At 46.6% G+C, this 16,861-nt stretch overlaps 1 protein-coding gene across 1 annotated transcript in view; it reads right to left on the bottom strand.

The window, feature by feature from the left end:
• The window catches only part of KCTD14 (potassium channel tetramerization domain containing 14), a 28,072-nt gene extending 13,898 nt beyond the window's left edge, over nt 1–14,174 (bottom strand). The window contains exons 1-2 of the mRNA XM_030918199.1: nt 14,086–14,174; nt 1,819–1,978 (exon numbers count right to left, since the gene is read on the bottom strand). The gene's annotated coding sequence lies outside the window, so the exon portion shown is untranslated. The remainder of the gene's footprint in view (nt 1–1,818; nt 1,979–14,085) is intronic.
• Nucleotides 14,175–16,861: the final 2,687 nt, after the last annotated feature.

The following is a 16,861-nucleotide window of genomic DNA, read 5'->3' as shown; positions in this document are numbered from 1 at the left end:
CAAGGTGGCATGCACCTATAGTCCCAGCTACTCGGGAGGCTGAGGCAGGAGAATTGCTTGAACCCAGGAGGTGGAGGTTGCGGTGAGCCCAGATCACACCACTGCATTCCAGCTTTGGCAATAGAGCGAGTGTCCATCTCAAAAAAAAAAAAAAAAAAAAAAAAAAAAAATATATATATATATATATATATATATATATATATATAGCATCCTAAGGGGACATGACAAGTATATTGTAATGTGGAGCCAGGCGTGGTGACTCACACCTGTGATTGCAGCACTTTGAAAGACTGAGGTCGACAGATCAGTTGAGCCCAGGGGTTTGAGACCAGCCTGGGAAACATGGCAAAACCCATCTCTACAGAAAATATAAAAATTAACCGGGTATGGTGGCACACGTGTGTAGTCCCAGCTACTTGGGAGGGTAAGGTAAAAGGATCACTTGATCCTGGGAGGTGAGAAGAGACAAACCAGGTTATTAAAAGACATTCATAAAAATGAGGTCGGACGCAGTGGCTCACACCCGTAATCCCAGCACTTTGGGAGGCCAAGGCGGGCAGATCACTTCAGATCAGGAGTTTGAGACCAGCCTGACCAACATGATGAAACCCCATCTCTACTAAAAAAACAAAAATTTGTTGGGCATGGTGGTGCACACTTATAATCCTAGCTACTGGGGAAGCTTAGGCGTGAGAATCGTTTGAACCCGGGAGGCAAAGGTTGCAGTGAGCCGAGATCACGCCACTGCACTCCAGCCTGAGCAACAGAGCAAGACTCCGTCTCAAAAAAAAAAAAGAGAGACAGAGATGTATAAAAACGAAACAAGGGGTAAGGACAGCTTAGAAATCCTGAAGTTGCTGACACGCCGAGATAACTAGTGACTATAGTTACGCCTGCTAAGATTTGGGTGCATGGGGCTTGGCTTTGGTTAGCTCCCTTGGTCTTATTTTACTGAACAAAGAAACCTCCCAGTTATGGGCACCCTATTTACTCCTATCACCTGACAGTATTTGCAGGGTAATTCCCCAGAACTAGTATATTGATCCAGATTTTCTGTTTTTACCCAGAAGTCACTGGTTGGTTCACAGGAATACGCAGGGTTAATTTAAAATGTAGGCAAAAACTTAAAAACAATTAATGAAACTGGAATGTAATGTCAAGTGTATGATAAGTTTTGAAACTTAATTTTTCTCTCTCCAATTCTCACTTTTGTCAAAAACAGATTATGATAGGACTGAGTTTTTTGCAAAATAAACTTTAGTCTTATGGTTGGCCTGATTATTTGCATAAAGTTCAGCCAGAATAATTATTTTTACTAGGGTTTTTAAATAGGTTTTGATGGAACTCAGTTCCACAAGGAATCTCAGACAAGACTTTTAAAGCTGAGCCCATGGGTTTGTACCCTCAAATACCTGTGAGTTGGGTAAATTCCTCCCTTCTTGAGGTTCAAAGAACATGGGGCTCCTGTTTGTGTTAGAACGTGACATTTTTTGGGCCGGGTGTGGTGGCTCATGCCTGTAATCCCAGCACTTTGGGAGGCCAAGGCAGGTGGATCACAAGTCAGGAGTTCAAGAGCAGCCTAGCCAAGATGGTGAAACCCCATCTCTACTAAAAATACAAAAAATTAGCTGGGCATGATGGTGGGTGCCTGTAAACCCAGCTACTTGGGAGGTTAAGGCAGATAATTGCTTGAATCCAGGAGACAGAGGTTGCAGTGAGCCGAGACTGTGCCACTGCACTCCAGCCTGGGAGACAAAGTGAGACCTCGTCTCAAAAAAAAAAAAAAAAGAAAGAAAGAAAGTGACATTCTTTACTCACCACAGGTTAGAAACCCTGTATGGGATCTGTGTAGACAAGGTATGAGGCCAGTTTTCCCAAGGGGGTTTTATTGGCTCTGCAAGTCAAGCTTGATTCCTCAAAGTGAAGCACACCCTTCCAGTCAAAGTCTTGGTATATCAATCAGTTTCTCCAATGCGTCCTGTTGCAAAAGAAAATGCATTCTTATTGTACTGATGCAAACAACTACATTGCCATAAGTTAAGAATATTCACAAATAGTTTCCAAATTCTAGAGAAACCAGGCAGAGAGAGACAAATATGTTCCTAAGTTGGTTCATAGGAGTATACCTTACTCAATTTTTAAAGGTTGTAAATAGCTCAAAATAAGTTTCCTTGACTCTGAAAAACAAAACAAGGACCAGCAATGTTTTAAGCAAAAAGTTTAAAAGATTACTTCAGTTTTCTATTAGTTCAGTTCATTCTGTTAACAGTTGTTCTGCTTGATATTCACTAACATTTCAGCTCTTCATGAGTCCTGTACATTTTTCCTTTATTCCAATGTCACAATCTCCAAAGATATCAGAAACCTGCATTTAAGAGCACCTATCAAAGTTCTATAGCTGATTATAAACCATCTTTTGAAAAGAATCAAAGCAAGACAGCAATTGTCTGTGAATGGCAAAATATCCAGGGTAGTTACAGTAAAAAACATGATTGAAAAAGAAATTTGGTTATTTCCATGGCCTACAGTAACTTAACATAGGCCGGGTGTGGTGGTTCATGCCTGTAATCCCAGCACTTTGGGAGGCAGAGGCAGGCAGATCACCTGAGGTGGGGAGTTCCAGACCAGCCTGACCAACATGGAGAAACCCCATCTCTACTTAAAATACAAAATTAGCTGGGTGTGGTGGCGGACACCTGTAATCCCAGCTACTTGGGAGGCTGAGGCAGGAGAATCACTTGAACCCGGGAGATGGAAGTTGTTGTGAGCCAAGATCACGCCATTGCACTCCAGCCTGGGCAACAAGAGCAAAATTCTGTCTTGGAAAAAAAAAAAAAAACACTTAACATAATAACCTTAATTATGATTGATAGCACATACTCAGAGTTTTAGAAATCCTATACAATTTGGAACATGCATTAATATTATTCACTAAAATATAGCTGGAAGCAGGTTAAACATTATTTTGATTTTGGCAATCGCATGTAACTAAACATGTCAAAGAATCCTGGTTACCTCTCTTTTTGGATGCTCCAGGGGCCCTCTGTAGCATCCAAAAGTTAGGGGTGTGGTTAATTCCATATGTCCCCAGGCCTTACCAAATTGTAAAGCAGTCAAGTCAAGCAGTTCTCAAAGGCTAAAGAAGCAGTTTACAATCTTAAAACATTTAGCAAACCTAGTATCTGACCCGCATAATTTAGATCACATATTTACATTTTGAAGACATTTGTATTTTACCAATTATCATTAAAACTGTTTATATTTCTCAAAGATTAAAGTCACTTGAACTAAAAGCTTCCCAAAGTACTGGGGTTATAGGCGTGAGCCACTGCACCCAGCGTTTTCTAATCTCTTTATCTATAAGTGGCCTTGCTTAACTTCAAGAGCCGGGCAAGGTGGCAGACATCTGTAATCCCAGCACTTTGGGAGGCTGAGGCGGGAGGATCTCTTGAGTCCAGAAGTTCGAGACCAGCCTAGGCAATATGGTGAAACTCTGTGTCTATAAAAAATACAAAAATTAGCTGAGTATAGTGACTCATGCCTGTGGTCCCAGCTTCTTGGGAGGCTGAGGCAGGAGAATCTCTTGAACCTAGAAGTGTGAGGCTACAGTGAGCCGAGATGGCACCACTACACTCCAGCCTGGGCAACAGAGCAAGACTCTGTCTCATAAAAACAAACAAACAAACAAACAAAAACTCCAGATAGCCCAGGAGGCCGCAGGAGCTTCAGGACCCTGCACCAATTACCAGAGGAAGATAAGCCCTGTGCTAATAAGAACCAGTGACCCCTTGCTACCTGTAGATCATCAACATATCATTATCATGCTAAAATCTCCATCTAGAGAAGAAAATCACCACCATTTTCTGACCATATGTATGAAAAGGCATGTTTATGATCTGCACCTGTGCATCTGGAGTTCCTCCCTGCATGTGTTTACATACTTCTTTGCCCCACCTCTAACTCTTTAAAACTTCCCAGCTTCCCACAGTTCAGTGAGAAAATTTCTTTTCTTTTCTTTTTTTTTTTTTTTTTTTGAGTCAGAGTCTCGCTCTGTCGCCCAGGCTGGAGTGCAGTGGCCGGATCTTGGCTCCCTGGCAGCTCCACCTCCCGGGTTCACACTATTCGCCTGCCTCAGCCTCCCAAATAGTTGGGACTACAGGTGCCCGCCACCACACCCGGTTAATTTTTTTTTTTCTATTTTTTAGTAGAGACGGGGTTTCACTGTGTTAGCCAGGATGGTCTCGATCTCCTAACCTCGTGATCCACCCGCCTTGGCCTCCCAAAGTGCTGGGATTACAGGTGTGAGCCACCACGCCCGGCCCTTCAGTGAGAAAATTTCTTTAGAGCAAGAGCTCTCTCTGTCTCTATTCCTGGACAGGAATATAAAACCTGCTTGCGGCCGGGCACGGTGTCTCAAGCCTGTAATCCCAGCACTTTGGGAGGCCAAGACGGGCGGATCACGAGGTCAGGAGATCGAGACCATCCTGGCTAACCCGGTGAAACCCCGTCTCTACTAAAAATACAAAAAACTAGCCGGGCGAGGTGGCAGGCGCCTGTAGTCCCAGCTACTCGGGAGGCTGAGGGAGGAGAATGGCGTAAAGCCGGGAGGCGGAGCTTGCAGTGAGCTGAGATCTGGCCACTGTACTCCAGCCTGGGCGGCAGAGCGAGAATCCGTCTCAAAACAAACAAACAAACAAACAAACAAAAAAAAACAAAAAAACAAACCTGCTTGCTTTTTTTTTTTTTTTTTTTTCCCAATTGCATGTTCTTTCTTTGCCACCAATGCAAAGTAGGAAAAAAAACTCAGTTTTCCAGTTACATTAGCACATTTGACCCTGGCAGTTCAAAATAGGCATTAGCACCTCCATTTTCTGTTTGAGGACCCCAAGGCTCCCAGAGATGAAGCACCTCTTTCAGAGTCAGTCTGGCCAGGAGAGAAGAGAGCAGGGCTCTAGTTTTGGCTCTGCCACCAGTTTGCAGTACCGCCTTAGACAAGTCCCTCCCCCTCTCTGGGCCTCGTTCTCCACGTATAATATGGTGGGGGTTTGTGTATTTTCTGAGATGGTCTCTGTGATCCTGTCTTGCTTAATGCTAGGGCAACAAAAGAATTCAAACAGCCCCTTGCTATTGTCTATCATTGGATCTTGTTTCCCTTTGGCCTGACTCCAAGAGCAAGCACTGCTTCCTTCTGCCCTCCCCTCACTCACTCACTCCCCTCTGTTCTTCCGGTAGACAACTCGGCCAGCCCCTCTCCCCTCCAGGCGGCTGGGCTTCAGGCCAGCCAGCCAAATGGCAGCTGGGACTCAGATGAAAGGGTCCTCAGAAGGCTGCTTGTGGCAGAGTGCCCAGCCTAGCCCAGCCCAGGCTTGGCAGTCTGGGGCTCAGCTGTGCCACGAGGCATCCTGTCCACCCGCTCCCACACAAGTTTCCCTTTGTGAGTCCTGCAGAGAGGGAGACCCCTGCCAACCCACAAGGATCCTCTTCCCCTTCCTCTGTTCCATATCTGCTTGAGAGATATCCAAGTCTGTAGAGAATGGTCCAGGACTACATCAGGTTGACCTGACTGTGCCAGGCACTTTGGAGAGCTTTATCCCATTGACTCTTCAGAATAATGCTGATAGCAAGTAATGCTTTTTTTTTTTTTTTTTTTTGAGACAGAATCCCACTCTGTTACCCAGACTCTAGGCTGGAGTGCAGTGTCACTAACACAGCTCACTGCAGACTTGACATCCTGGACTCAAGCAACCCTCCTGCCTCAGCCTCCCAAGTAGCTGGGATTACAGTTAATGCTCAGCTAAACTTTTTTTAATTTTTTGTAGAGATGGTGTCTCACTATGTTGCCCAGGCTGGTCTCAAACCCCTGGGCTCAAGCAATCCTTCCACCTCAGCCTCCCAAAGTACTGAGATTACAGGTATGAGCCACCATGCCTGCAATCTCTTTTTATTTATTTGTTGTTGTTGTTGTTGTTGTTGTTGTTGTTGTTTTACTGACATGTTTTTTTTTGTTTGTTTGTTTTGTTTTTTTTTAAATTATACTTTAAGTTCTAGGGTACATGTGCATAACGTGCAGGTTTGTTACATATGTATACTTATGCCATGTTGGTGTGCTGCACCCATCAACTCGTCAGCACCCATCAATTCATCATTTATATCATGTATAACTCCCCAATGCAATCCCTCCCCCCTCCCCCCTCCCCATGATAGGCCCCAGTGTGTGATGTTCCCCTTCCCGAGTCCAAGTGATCTCATTGTTCAGTTCCCACCTATGAGTGAGAACATGCGCTGTTTGGTTTTCTCTTCTTGTGATAGTTTGCTGAGAATGATGGTTTCCAGCTGCATCCATGTCCCTACAAAGGACGCAAACTCATCCTTTTTATGGCTGCATAGTATTCCATGGTGTATATGTGCCACATTTTCTTAATCCAGTCTGTCACAGATGGACATTTGGGTTGATTCCAAGTCTTTGCTATTGTGAATAGTGCCGCAATAAACATACATGTGCATGTGTCTTTGTAGTAGAATAATTTATAATCCTTTGGGTATATACCCAGTAGTGGGATGGCTGGGTCATATGGTACATCTAGTTCTAGATGTACTATTTATTTGTTTATTTTTTAAAATTTTATTTATTTATTTATTTTTTTTGAGACAAGGTTTTGCTCTGTTGCCCAGGTTGGAGTGCAGTGGTGTGATCTTGGCTCACTGCAACCTTCGCCTCCAGGGTTCAAGCAATTCTCCTGCCTCAGCCTCTCGAGTAGCTGGGATTACAGGCACCAGCCATCACGCCTGGCTAATTTTTGTATTTTTTTTTTTCGGTAGAGATGGGGTTTCACCATGTTGGTCAGGCTGGTCTCAAACTCCTGATCTCTGGTGATCTGCCCACCTCGGCCTCCCAAAGTGCTGGGATTATAGGCGTGAGCCACAGCACCCAGCCTGTAATCCCTTTTTAGAGAGGAGGAACACGTATTTGCCTATTATGTGTCAATCATGGCACCAGGCACTGGGGAAAGAGCAGTGAACCAGGGGACAAGAGCTGACCTCATGGGGCCCATTCTCAGCTGTGATTGAATAACCACAGAAACGAATATCTGGTTTCACAGTGTGAGCAGTGCTCTGAGAAGAAAGCAGAAGAAGCTATAGATATGGACAGATATGCTAAAGAGCCCATAGGTAATGGTGGATCACAGATAATGGTGAACCGATGTGTCCTCCTTTCCCTTTGGGAAGTCCCCCACCCCACCCAGGGAATTCTTTATTTAGAAGCAAGCCCCCTGAACTCCGGGAGCCTCATATTCCTCAGTTCAAAATGGGAGTTGTGATGCCCCGACTGTTTCTGGGAGGAATCTGGGAGGCCCTGCACCATCAGTGCCAGGCACAGACAGGCACAGGGAGGAAGTATGGCTGGGCTTCCTTCAAACCACTCCACTTGATTGGGTCCCAGCCCCAGCAAGCTCCTTTTCGGAGGGAGCAGGCAGCCAGAGCTTCTGGATAAGGTTAGAACCTGCTCAGTTTCAGCCTTGACTGGAAGAACAGAGAGCATGGCTGGAAACCAAGCATGCCCCTAGTTCACAAGCTCATGAGCCTTTTAACCCCAAAAATGCCTCTTGCAAGGTGCAGGAGTCAAGATGCCTAGGCTAGGGAATGGTAATAAAAGGTAACCTTTGTTTCACAGGCATTATCTCATTTAATCTTCACAACAACCCTGTAAGGAAGACAAAAGGAAGATTAAAATCACCCCCATTTTCCGGGTGATGAAATTGAAGCTTAGAAAGCCTATTTTGCTAAACCAGGATTCAAATTCAGGCAGTCAGGCTCTAGGAACTGCTCTGTTGTCCACACCCTGCCCTTCCAGACCAGGACACAAGGCCAGCACTGCCCTACTCCCAGCCTTGCCCTCTTTCCTCCACATCTTCTCTGGGAGAAAATAAAGTGGTCTACTTTTTTTTTTTTTTTTTTTTTTTGAGACAGGATCTCAATTTGTCACCCAGTCTGGAGTACAGTGGTGCAAAGATGGCTTAATGCAGCCTCAACCTCCCAGGTTCAACCATGCCACCCCCAACAGATACAGCACCATGCCCGGCTAATTTTTTAATTTTTTATAGAGCTGGGGTCTCACTATGTTGCCCAGGCTGGTCTCAAACTCCTGGGTTCAAATCATCCTCCCATTTTGGGCTTCCAAAGTGCTCGGATTATAGGCCTATCCCATGATGCCCAACCATAGTCTACTTCAAATCTACTACTAGGCTGCTGTCAGACATGGGGCCTCGGTTTCCTCATTTGCAAAATGAGGAGGGAACAGTTAGGCTTGATTATGGTTAAGATCCCTTCTAACACTATCAATCTTTGTTCTTTCTAGCGTAAGTGGTGTCAGCATAAGCCCTTGAAAGGCATGAGGTACCATTTCCATTCTTAGGATTAGCCCCTGGAGCACACATGTGCAAAGACACTACATGCACAAGAATGTTCACTGCACCATTGTTTGCAAAAGCAAAAGACCAGGAGCAGCCTAAATGTCTATCATTTGGGGACTGGTTAAATAAGAATATATCCATATAGTAGAACACTCTTCTATTATCAAAAATGAGTTGAATCTCTGTGGCTAATATAGGAAGGTCACCAAGACAACAAAGAGCACAGTGGCTCACGCCTGTAATCCCAACACTTTGGGAGGCCGAGGCGGGTGGATCACCTTAGGTCAGGAGTTCGAGACCAACCTGGCCAACATGGTGAAACCCTGTCTCTACTAAAAATACAAAAATTAGCCGGGCATGGTGGCAGGCAACTGTAGTCCCAGTTACTCAGGAGGCTGAGGCAGGAGAATCACTTGAACCCGAGAGGCAGAGGTTGCAGTGAGCTGAGATCACACCACTGCACTCCAGCCTGGGTGACACAGTAAGACTCCATCTCAAAAAAAAAAAAAAAAAAAAAGAAAGATAACAAAGACAATAATATTTAAGTGTGTATATATATACATTATATGTAATATATATATGCACACCATTGCATTTGCATTGGTAATTTCTGGAAGGTTATAAAGGAGACTTAGGCATCATTACCTCTGGAAAGAGGACCAGGAATACGCCATGGGATAAAAATTACTTTTTTGTTTCTGAAACGGGGTCTTGCTCTGTCACCCAGGTTGGAGTGCAGTGGGTGCCACACGCAGCTCTTTTATTTATTTATTTATTTTGAGACAGAGTCTCACTCTGTCACCCAGTCTGGAGTGCAGGGGCACCACAATCACGGTTCACCACAGCCTCAACCTCCTGGACTCAGGAGATCCCCCGACCTCAGCCTCCTGAGTAGCAGGAACTACAGGTGCACACCACCATGCCTGGCTAGTTTTTAAATTTTTTGTAGAGACGGGGACTTCCTATGTTGCCAGGGCTGAACTCCTGGGCTCAAGCAATTCTCCTGCCTTGGCCTTCCAAAATGCTGGAATTATAGGCGTGAGCCACTGTGCGTGGAGGAAAATTACTTTCCATTGTTTATTATTTTATACTGTCTTAATTTTTCTTTCTCTCTCTCTCTCTCTGCCTCTCCCTTCCCTCTGTTTTTCACCCAAACACTCTGTATGGGTGTTTCCTTCTTTCTTTCTTTCTTTCTTTTTTTTTTTTTTTGAGACGGAGTCTCGCTGTGTCGCCCAGGCTGGAGTGCAGTGGCGCGATCTCGGCTCACTGCAAGCTCCGCCTCCCGGGTTCCTGCCATTCTCCCGCCTCAGCCTCCGAGTAGCTGGGACTACAGGCGCCCGCCACCACGCCCGGCTAGTTTTTTTTGTATTTTTAGTAGAGACGGGGTTTCACCGTGTTAGCCAGGAGGGTCTCGATCTCCTGACCTCGTGATCCACCCGCCTTGGCCTCCCAAAGTGCTGGGATTACAGGCTTGAGCCACCGCGCCCGGCCTCTTTTTTTTTTTTTAAGTCACGTATAGAGGACAGCTTGTGTGACCTGGGTTCAAGTCCTGACCTTGACATTAACTACATGGTCTTGTACAAATCTCATCTTTTTGCTGGGCTAAGTAATCTTTCAGGTCCCTTCAGTGCGGAGGTGGAAACGGACAGCCCATGTGTTTTCAAGACAGTCTGAGTCATCCCCAAACAGACTATAGCCAAGCAGGGGACCCTGCTCACCACGGCCTCAGTGATCTCAATCTCTGTCGCCTGAGTTTATGGGCCATGAGCACTCCGAGGTAAACTGTACTGAACACGTGTAACATTTCCACCCTGCTTTTACTCACTCTCCTTTGTAAAGAACCACAGCTTTCCTGCGGGGGCCACCCCCTTCTTTATTCTCTACTGCCACCATCTTGCCACCATATGTAGCCTGAACTTGAAGTTAAGCTGCAAAGGAAAATAGAACTAAGAGTTGATGAGAACCTGAACACTGATGCGGCTCTGCCTAAGGCCCTACCCCTGGAGTTTTCAGTTAAGTGACCGAGGGTTTTCCTTTTTGACTTAAACCACTTTACAATGGGTATATCTGTCACTTCTTAAAGAGGCCAGTGGGAGTGGAGAGCATGCTGTATCTCTTCTATTTGTCTCTCCAGATCCACTCCAGCCTTTTCAACTCTGAGAGGCTGATCCTTATGTGGTGCATCCACAGGCTCCCATGCACCCTGGCTTCCAACTGAGTTTGGCCAATGGGAGCTTAGCAGGAGATCAGAGGCAAGAGGAGGCAGAAGCCAGAATATTTCTTCCCGGGCCCTCCCCCTATCGAGTTCCTATATATTGGCTGCATCCCTCTTCTGAAGGTCCCAGCCCATGTCAGGGACCCTCTCCACACAGCTATCATCTCAAGTTGTACTAACTGCCCCCTTCCTCACCCTGTTACTAACCCTGAGGGTCTGCACTATCACATGTTGCTCTCCCCAAACCCTGCCAAAGGGACTCTTTGTAAAGAGTCCCTTTATGGGCCAGGCGTGGTGGCTCACGCCTGGGAGCATTTTGGGAGGCCGAGGTGGGTGGATCACTTGAGGTCAACAGTTCGAAACCAGCTCAGCCATCATGGTGAAACCCTGTCTCTACTAAAAATACCAAAAATCAGCTGGCCATTGTGGTGCGCACCTGTAATCCCAACTACTTGGGAGACTGAGGCAGAAGAATCCTTTGAATGGGGAAGGCAGAGGTTGCAGTGAGCTGAGATCATGCCACCACACTCCAGCCTGGGTGACAGAACAAGACTGCATCTCAAAAAAAAAAACAAAACAAAACAAAAAACAAGAAAAAAAAAACCCAAAAGTCCCTTTATGGCTGAGCACGGTGGCTCACGCCTGTAAGCCCAGCATTTTGGGAGGCCAAGGCAGACAGATCACTTCAGGTCAGGAGTTCGAGACCAGCCTGGCCAACATGGTGAAACCCCGTCTCTACTAAAATACAAAAATTAGCTGGGTGTGGTGGTGGGTGCCTGTAATTCCAGCTACTTGGGAGGCTGAGGCAGGAGAATCGCTTGAACCCAGGAGGAGGAGGTAGCATTGAGCAGAGATCACACCACTGCACTCCAGCCTGCGTGACAGAATGAGACTCTGTCTCAAAAACAAACAAACAAACAACAACAACAAAAAACTGCATGACAGAATGATAGTCTGTCTCAAAAAAAAAAAAAAAAAAAAAAAAAGTCCCTTTATGAAAGTCTCCTGAAATACCCAGGACATGCCTTTGTTTACTGAATGCCAGTATATCTATATGTGTTTTTGAGTGTGAGTGTGTGTGTGCACACATGTGCATGCATTGTGTCTGTGCTGTTCACTTGACAATCTCAAACTGGGACAAGAAGGGGCTGATTTTCACAGGTGCTCACCATGTGCCAGACTCCATGCAGGGCACTTTATATGCACGATTGAGTTTCATCCTCACAATTCTATAAAGTAGATATTTTTAGCCACATTTCACAAAAGATAAAACCAAGGCCCAGAGAGGTGAAGACGCTCTCCTAAAGTCCCACAGCTAAATAAATAGAGGAAGCAGGATTCGAAACCCATATACATCTGGCTCTAAAGCCTGTGTCCTTTAGCCTCCTCTGGGCACTGCTTTCCCAAATGCCTGGCTCATTCTCATACTTTAGATCTCCGCTTAAATGTTACTTTTCCCAAGAGGCCACTCTATTTGAAGGCTGTCATCACTGATTCTTTTTAGTAAGACACTACTTTTCCTTCAGGACATGCCTTTGTTTACTGAATGCCTGTCCCAAGCTCCATGAGGGCAGCCAGTCTCTGTATCTGTGGTTTTGTTCCCCACTGTGATCCTGGTGCTGAGCACACGTGGCTGCTACATGCTAGGCCCCGGATAAATCGCTGCTAAGTGAAAACATGGTAAAGGAAAGGAACAGACATTTATTAAGTGCCTGCCCAACACCAGGCGTTTTACACAGTTTGTCTTAGGAAGTACCTGCTGTTGTCCCATTTTGCTAATGAGGAAACCAAGGCCAAAGAAATAATATAACTTTCCTAAAGTCACAGAGCCATGAGCCAGGGTTCAAAACCAGGTCCCTCTTGATGCCACAGCTGTGCTCATTCCATGGTGCCCTCTGTCCTCTACTCAGGTGTCCACCACAGGGTGAGAGGCAGAGGGGCCAATCAGTAAAACTCATGTGAATCATTCCTGGACAAACAGAAACTGGGGAGCAAATAGTGTCTGCTGCAACCACTCCCCCGGGTCTGGCCACTCCCAGACCTCATGGGCACACACCCTCCCAGCCCAGCCAGGACACATCCTCTTCCCTGTTTGCCCTCAGGCTCTAGGCCCAGCTCCACCCATTCTGTGACCTCCACAAACACTGTTCCTGGGCTCTCTTTGCAGGGCTACTTATGGCTGATAACTTGCTCTCCAAGCTACCAAGGGCCAGCTCCAAGACCCTGAGCACCAGGGACTGGTGCACCCCTGAGCCCTGCAAGTAGGCCAGTTCACCAGCTGATGCCAATAAAGAAGGTGCCTCCTGCTGAGCCTCCAGAACTATACTCAACCCAGGCTGGCACATGGGAGGACCTTTTCCTTCCTCCTGCCTTTGCTCTCAGACCCTGCCCATGTTCCACTTTAAAATCATTGCCTCCAGCCAGCCTGGCTAACATGGTGAAACCCCATCTCTACTAAAAATTCAAAAATTAGCCTGGCGTGGTGGCACATGCCTGTAATCCCAGCTGCTCGGGAGGCTGAGGCACGAGAATCGCTTGAACCCAGGAGGCAGAGGTTGCAATGAGCCAAGATTGCACCATTGCACTCCAGCCCGGGCAACAAGAGCGAGACCCTGTTTCAAAAATAAATAAATAAATAAAATCATTGCTTCCCTAATGGGAGGCTTCTGGGATGCCAAATAAAGTTCTTTTTCTTGAGCTAGGTGCTGGTTCCACAAGTGTGCTTGCTTTGTGAATATTAACTTAGGTGTGTTCCTCTGTGTGTAAGTTACATTTCAATAAAAAGTTGACCAAAAAAAAAAAAAAAATCTGTGCTACCTGACTCTTGCCCCAGGCTTCCCCACCAGACCCGCATGGATTAAGGCACCCTGCCCCACCACACCATCCTTTCTCACTACTTCCCCAAACATATCCAGAGGTCCTTCCCATCTAAGGGTTTCTGACTGAAAATTGGCCAGCAAAGACAGGACATCCCATGTCTTGGGAGCAGCATCCCAAGTCTTGGGACCTCGGGTGTCCTGCTCCTGGTGGACAGCTCCTCCCACCTTCTCTGAGACATCTCTTGAAGCCCCATAGACCTCTCCATGATCCAGTTCGTGTGAGAGGTTCTCGGATCCTTTCCCTATTCTTACCCCAAACCTCTTTCTCAGGCCATGCTGATGGCCTGTGGCCTGCAGGGCCAATTTTCTGGTGCCCAGGACCATGTGCAAACAACTATTGTTTACCAACTGTCCACTGTCACTCAGAAGGGCATCTTCCATGGCCTGGACTCAGGACCTCTCCCAGCTTGTCCTTCTTGGGTTCCTGGAAAGGAATCAACCGCACCCCATTGGGTTTCCCACTCACTGGTTCCCCAGCCCAAGCGCATAGGCCCCAGCTGGTTACCCCAAGTGAACAGCTTCTCCACCATCTCACACAGCCTGGACACCCGGACCCAAGAGAAGGGGGCGACCTGCATACCTAGTGGGTGGTGGTAGCAGAACTTCCCACAGCGAACACAGCAGGGGTGTCAGACAGGGATCCTGGGGACAAGCAACAGAGGCCAATGTCACCCCCTGAAACAGAAAGAGAATTTCTTAGAAGACTATCAGTGTTCACAAAGGACGGGGACCAGGCACTCAGAGGGCCCAGGCCAGGAGCCTGACCGGAGCCACACTGCAGAACTGCATGGCTACTGCTGCTGTGGTCACGGTCAGGCCTGGATGTACCAGGGGCTGCTAGCAGAAGAATCCCATCTCTTGCAAGGGATTCTGTAGTGGGAGCAAGGGCCAGGAATTGGCACTCTGCCTAAAACTCATGGGAATTTCCCCAGAAGGGAGAGTATGGGGCTAGGAGGGAAGGAGTAGAGTCTGGACTTTAGATTACAAAAAAAAAAAAAAAAAAAAAAAAACCAAAAACAGCTATCTCTGACCACAGGGTTGGGCTGAACTGAATTTCAAGAGGACCTTGAACTAGGACAGGGTTGGTGCCACCCCTACTACATAAATATCCACTAACAAAACTTGAATCATGCCATTTAAAATATTTATTTAACCAGGCCAGGTGCGGCGGCTCATGCCTGTAATCCCAGTACTTTGAGGGGCCGAGGCAGGCAGATCGCTTGAGCCCAGGAGTTCAAGACCAGCCTGGACAATGTGGAGAGATCCTATCTCTACAAAAAATACAAAAAAAAAAAAAATTAGCCAAGTGTGGTGGTGTGCTCCTGTAATCCCAGCTACTCAGGGGACTGAGGTGGGGGGATTGCTTGAGCCCCAGTAGTTGAGGCTGCATTGAGCCATGATCTCGCCACTGTACTCCAGCCTGGGTGACAGAGCAAGACTCTGTCTCAAAAAAAAAAAAAAGATTTCTTTAAACATGTATGAGCCTAGGGCAACATGGTGAAACCTTGTTTCTACAAAATAAAAAATAAAAAAAAAAATAGCTAGGCATGTTGATACGTACCTCTAGCCCCAGTTGATCAGGAGACTGAGGTGGGAGGATCACTTGAGCATGGGTGGTTGAGGCTGTAGTGAGCCGGTCTGGGAGACAGAGTGAGACCCTGTCTCAAAAAAAAAAAGTACTCATTTTTTTCATCTGGTATCGTGAAATTTCCCCCATATGAAAGGCTCTTCTGTACCACTTTTTAAAATGGCGACATAGCATTGTGTTGTGTGAATGTATCGTAAATCTACTAAGCCACATTTTATTTCTTCTCTCCTTCCTTCTGTATTTTTTCTCTCTTTCTCTACTGTAACAGTGCTGCAGTGAGCATCCTTGACAGCTAAGGCACTGTGCAAAGAGTAGGCACTTTTCTGAGCTCTTATTCCGTGTTTCCACATTACTAAGAAAGCTGTGCCCACCATCCAGGCACACAGGGTGTGGCTGCCCTAATTATGTTTTTGCCCCATGTTCAGAGTCTGACCTCCAACAGAATTCCGGGGCTGCCGGCAAGGGCTGAAACCAGAGCTGGCTGCTGGCCAGGAGCTGAGAACCAAGCCAAGGCTGCCCCTGTTTCCCGTGTCTTCCTGGAATCTGAAGGATGGGCATTTTATCTGGCTGATTCAAAGTACCCTCAGAAACTCACTTCCTGCTCCATGTTCTTTTTCCTTTCTCCTGTCTTCTCCTTCTTCTCTCTTTCCTATTTTCTCTTTCTTTCTCTTTCTTTCTTTCCTTTCTGTTTCCTCTTTCTCCCTCCACTTCTTCCTGTGTCTCTTCTCTCTTTAACTCTGCTCCTCTTTCTCTCTGGCTCTTTTCTCTTTGTGTGTCTCTCTGCTGTTTTCTTCATCTTTTGCCTTTTTCCTGCACCTTTTAATTTTCTCCCCCTGGAATCTAGCCCCATTTCTGTGTATTTTCTCTGTGTCTTCAGTGGCTGTCTGTCCTCCATCCACCACTCCTGCTCTGTGAGTCATCCCTTCCCCAGGGAGAGAAGGCAGCTAACATACTCCTTGCTAGGCCTTGATTTTTCATTTTCATTTTTTTTTTTTTTTTTGAGACGGAATTTCACTTTTGTCACCCGGGCTGGAGTGCAATGGCATGATCTCAGCTCACTGCAACCTCCGCCTCCCGGGTTCAAGCAATTCTCCCACTTCAGCCTCCCGAATAGCTAGGATTACAGGTGCGCATCACCACTCCTGGCTAATTTTTATATTTTTAGTAGAAATGGGGTTTCACCATGTTGGCCAAGCTGGTCTCTAACTCTTGACCTCGGGTGACCCACCCGCCTCGGCCTCCCAAAGTGCTGGGATTATAGGTGTGAGCCACCGTGTCTGGCCACTAGGAATTAATTTGAATGGAAGGTGATTTTGCCTCCCACAAAGGACAAAGCTAACAGATCTCCCAAGTGGGAACTGCCTGGTAAACCAGGGTGACCCAGGCACTCTGGGCTTCACGGATTGGGAGACACACAGTCTGTCAAGCTTCCAGTAGAGGCTCTATCACCCCAGGGGCCAGCACACTGGGTCTGATGACTTACCAGGGCGGCATTAGCACAGTGGCAGCAGGATGTAGGTAGGGGCACTGGAGTTTATGATGCTGCTACAGGAAGCAAACCTGCTGTGTGTGGGCGGGCTCAGGGCTGGATGCTGGAGACCCAAGAACATAGCAGACCCAGTCTGCATGAAACCACCTTCACAAAATTATCACAGTGAGAGGAATCTGACATGGCTGACTCCATCTTGCTCCCAGCGTCAGAGGTTGACTATCTTTGCTCATTCCTGGGCATGTGCCAAGCTAACTTTGGGAGGAATTTAGTTCATAG

Source organism: Rhinopithecus roxellana, chromosome 15 (assembly GCF_007565055.1).
Source record: "Rhinopithecus roxellana isolate Shanxi Qingling chromosome 15, ASM756505v1, whole genome shotgun sequence".
NCBI classification, from domain to species: domain Eukaryota; kingdom Metazoa; phylum Chordata; class Mammalia; order Primates; family Cercopithecidae; genus Rhinopithecus; species Rhinopithecus roxellana.
The sequence above is the reverse complement of the archived record's forward strand: the minus strand, read 5'-3'. Positions and strand labels throughout refer to the sequence as shown.